Source organism: Panthera leo, chromosome D3 (genome assembly GCF_018350215.1).
Source record: "Panthera leo isolate Ple1 chromosome D3, P.leo_Ple1_pat1.1, whole genome shotgun sequence".
In the NCBI taxonomy this organism is placed as follows: Eukaryota; Metazoa; Chordata; class Mammalia; order Carnivora; family Felidae; genus Panthera; species Panthera leo.
Genome location: NC_056690.1, coordinates 11,553,076 through 11,557,685, shown reverse-complemented (window position 1 = coordinate 11,557,685; position 4,610 = coordinate 11,553,076). Strand labels below are relative to the sequence as shown.

The following is a 4,610-nucleotide window of genomic DNA, read 5'->3' as shown; positions in this document are numbered from 1 at the left end:
TTTGTGGGGGTTTAAAACTTTTTTTATGCTTCTTTATTTTGGGGGGGAGAGAGGGAGCACGCACACACACGCACACACACACACACACACACACACACACACAGGTGGCGGAGGGGGAGAGGGAGAGAGAGAATCCCAAGCAGGCTCTGCACTGTCATGGCAGAGCCTGACAACAGGGCTCGATCTCACGCACTGTGAGATCTCACGACCTGAGCTGAAATCAAGAGTGGGACACTTAAAAGACTGAACCACCCAGGCGCCCCTGTGGCTTTTTTGTTTTTTAACTTGCATGAATCTTATACTGTGTATATAGTTCTACCATTTGCTTTTTTCCCCTCAACATCATCTTTCTGACAGTTGTGTTCAATTTGTTTTGATACATAGATATAATCTATAATTGCAAATATTATAAATATATTTCACTCATCCTGATTGCTACACAGCAGTTTATTATATAATAATAATTGTAGCTAATGCATGCATAGCAATTTCCAGGTGCCAAGCAGTCTATTTAATGAACTCAGTAAATGAAATTTTCTCTTAAGATGTATTTATTTTAGAGAGAGAGAGCAAGCAGGGAAGGGGCAGACGGTGGAGGGGGGGGGGAACAGAAGGTCCGAAGTGGGCTCTGTGCTGTCATCACAGAGCCCGACGCGGGGCTCGAACTCACACCGTGAGATCACGACCTGAGCTCAAGTGGGACGCTCAACCAACTGAGCCAGCCAGGCGCCCCAATGAATTTTTTTTTCTTTTCAAATTTTTATTTAAATTCTTTAGTTAACATATGGTGGTTTCAGGAGTAGAATTCAGCGTCTTATCAGTTACATATAACACCCAGTGCTCATCACAAGTGCCCTCCTTAATGCCCATCACCCGTCTAGCCCATCCCCCACCCATTTCCCTCCATTAACCCTGTTTGTTCTCTCTTGTTAAGAGTCTCCTATTATTTGTTTCCCTCTCTGTTTTCATTAAGTGAATTTATTTAATGAATTCTCCCACCTATGACATAGGTGCTATGGTTGCCTCATGACTTAGAGAAGAAAACTGAGGCATCCAGATGGAGTGCCTTGGCTGACTCAGTTGGTAAAGCATGACCCTCGATCTCAGGGTCATGAGTTCAAGCCTCACATTGGGTGTAGAGATCACTTTAAAAAAAATCTCCAAAAAAACCAAACCAAAACAAAACAAAAAACAGGCATACGGAATTAAGTAACCAGCCCAAGGTCACTTTTTCTGCTGACGGACATCTAGATTTTTCCCTGTTTTTTTTCATCGTGATAAACAATGATACAGTGAACATCTTTGTGCCTGCTTCGTCACGGATGCCGGTTAGTATTCTCTGGGCAAGAGTTTTCAGCAAGCAGATACCCTAAGGAATTGCTGACCCTGAGAGTAAATACGTTGTGGATTTTCACTAAACATTTGCGATGTCACATTGGCCTGTGTGATCTTGGGCAACCTTCACCTTGCTGATCCTTGGTTTCTTCCTCTGTAAAATGGGTTTCCTCAGGGCTGGCTTATAAAGGCTGAGGCAGAGATGAAAAGGGATGTCCAGGGTTCAGCAGGTGGCAGACTGGTAACTGTTACAGTCACTAATAAGAACGTTGCTGTCGCATCGGGCTGTGGGCTATATGTTGGCCAGGTTCTAACCCAGGGTACATTTGCCAAAGTTGAACAGTGATCTTTAGGACCGAACTGGAAAACTCTTCGTGGTTGCGGTCTCATTTTAAAGGATTGAAAATAAGGAACAGGAACGTCTGTTAAATGTTTTATTTATTTATTTATTTATTTATTTATTTATCCATTTATTTATTTTGAACATTTATTCATTTTTGAGAAAGAGAGACAGACTGCGAGCAAGGGAGGGGCAGAGAGAGAGAGAAAGAGAGAGAGAGTGAGGGAGACACAAAATCCGAAGCAGGTTCCAGGCGCTGAGCTGTCAGCAGCAGAGCCTGACGTGGGGCTCGAACTCACCAACTGTGAGGTCATGACCTGAGACGAAGTCGGAGGCTTCACTGATTGAGCCACCCAAGGGCGCCCCAAATGTTTATATCAAACCACACCAAACAACCCAGAGGGGGCACAATGAAGCAGAGACTCAAAGTACAGAACTGGGCCATCCCGGGCCAGCGGATGGCTGCTGTGTGACCTTAGGCAGACCACTCCACCTTTCTGTTTGTCTACTTCTCCACATCTCAGGAAAAAATAATTCTGCTTTCTTGCCTTGCAACTTAAGGCTGCTATGAGCAAACATAGATGGGCAGGCGGGGGTGGTGGATTGAATGAATCCTTTTTGGATTATTGAAAATAAAAGATCGGGGGTATATTTGATTTTATTTACTTATTTACTTTAGAGAGAGAGAGAGGGAGGGGCAGAAGAAGGGGGAGAGGGAGAGAGAGAGAGAGAGAGAGAGAATCTTTTTTTAAAAAATATACTTATTTATTTTTGAGAGAGAGAGAGAGAGCACAAGCGGGAAAAGGGCAGAGAGAGAGGGAGACACAGGATATGAAGCAGGCTCCAGGCTCTGGGCTGTCAGCACAGAGCCCGATACGGGGTTTGAACCCATGAACTGTGAGATTATGATCTGAGAGAGAGAGAGAGAGAGAGAGAGAGAGAGAGAGAGAGAGAGGATCTTAAGCAGGTTCCACGTCCAGCACAGAGCCCCATGCAGGCCCCGATCCCATGACCCTGGGATCACAAACTGAGCTGAAATCAAGAGTCGGATGCTAAACGACTAAGCCAACCAGGCATCCCTGGAGTATATTTAAAGACATTATTTTCTGTACCTTAGGTTTGGCCGGGCCTCCAGAAGCCATTTTCCTGTTGCGTACGTATCTAAAACGTTTCAGAAAATGTTATCTTCACTTCTGAAATTCGTTTTCCTTAGGAGATAGAGAGAACACATTACATTCGTGTGCTATGGAGTTTTTTCTCATTGCCGTACCAACCTCTGGCTCAGGAAAACGTTAAGGCTTTGTCTCCCCACTTACACTGAGGTGGCGGAAAGATGCTGGGGAGGAGAAGGTACCCAGACCGCAGCTCAGTCGGTTGTTTTGCCAACAATTGATGGAATTCAATTAGTTTTCCAAACCAGGTGGCTGATGGAATTGAGATTGAGTCCCTTGTCTTCCCGCCCCCTCGGCGAGGACGAGGACGTTACCCGGCCCCCCCCCCCCACCTCGTCGTGTTTAAGATTTCTTCAATCGGTTATCAGCTAAATTCAGCTTCTTTTTTATGTCAAAAATAGCTCACTGGTAGCTTGAGTAAAGCCAACTGGCACCTCTTCAAACTGGTTTGTCTGAGTCTTCGAGCCACAGGAAACGCTCCGGCCCTGTTCCTAGCTGGGACGGCATTGACGTTGGTTGGAGTGGGGCCATTTTCATTTGCTAATAAAGCCCCAGAAACCACGGTGAAGAAGCGGATGAAAGATCCTGGCTGCTGCTGGTTGCTGGGAAACGGTACAGCGCACCCCCCCCCCCCCCCCCCCCCCCCCCCGGGGAAGGGAGAGGGTCAGAAGGAAACTCACCCAGAGAGCCAGAGGTGCTCTCCCAGCCAAGGGCGAGTCGCGTGCTGGCTACCTTACTCCTCCAGGAGGATGGTGTGGGAAAAACAGGGCTGCAAAGAGACAGGGGGTGGGTGAGAGACAGAGAGAGAGAGAGAGAGAGATCGAAAGCAAGGAGGACAAGGGAATACAAGTGTTTTGCTTGCTTGCGTAAATCAGCTGGGAGAAGAATGGAGAATGGGTGTCCTTGAAACACAAATGACTCTGGGCGGGGGGCGGGGCGGGCGGGGCGGGGGGTGGGGCACTACATAGGTTATTATTATTGTTATTGTTATTGTTATTGTGGTGGGTATTTTTGGAGGATACAATTTCGCCCAGAACAGGCTTTTGCTTACTTGTCAAGAACCTCACGGGCCAGGCACTGATGAGGCAACTGAGGCTCAGAGCGGTTTTAAGATGTGTTTTACGGAGATGCGTGTATGGGTGTCCAGCTGACAGGGGGTGGCTCTGTGATGTGCTTGTATGAATTTGCAGATCATGGAAGTCACTCCTTCCCAAAGTTCGGTCATTGTCAAACTCACTCGGGATTTTTGCCATTTTCAAGCACCGTCCATTCAATTTTCTTTCTTTCTTTCTTTCTTTCTTTCTTTCTTTCTTTCTTTCTTTCTTCTCCACTTTGGTCTCATCCTAAGCAATCACGAGTTTGGTGGGTTGGTCTATTTTTTTTTCAATAATAATCATTTTTTTTTTTTTCAACTTTTTTTTTTATTTATTTTTGGGACAGAGAGAGACAGAGCATGAACGGGGGAGGGGCAGAGAGAGAGAGGGAGACACAGAATCGGAAACAGGCTCCAGGCTCCGAGCCATCAGCCCAGAGCCTGACGCGGGGCTTGAACTCACGGACCGCGAGATCGTGACCTGGCTGAAGTCGGACGCTTAACCGACTGCGCCACCCAGGCGCCCCAATAATAATCATTTTTTAAAAACGTTGTATTTATTTTTGAGAGAGAGAGAGAGCAAGTGGGGGAGGGGCAGAGAGAGAGGGAGACACAGAATCTGAAACAGGCTCCAGGCTCTGAGCCGTCAGCATAGAGCCTGACGCAGGGC

The 4,610-nt window shown here is 46.7% G+C and overlaps 1 long non-coding RNA gene across 1 annotated transcript; it reads right to left on the bottom strand.

The window, feature by feature from the left end:
- Positions 1-1,952: 1,952 nt before the first annotated feature.
- Positions 1,953-3,611, bottom strand: LOC122204185. The gene is made up of 3 exons (XR_006195539.1): positions 3,528-3,611; positions 2,788-2,883; positions 1,953-1,992 (listed from the first exon to the last, which is right to left on the bottom strand). It is a non-coding gene; the product is annotated as an uncharacterized LOC122204185 (long non-coding RNA).
- Between the last annotated feature and the right edge of the window lie 999 nt (positions 3,612-4,610).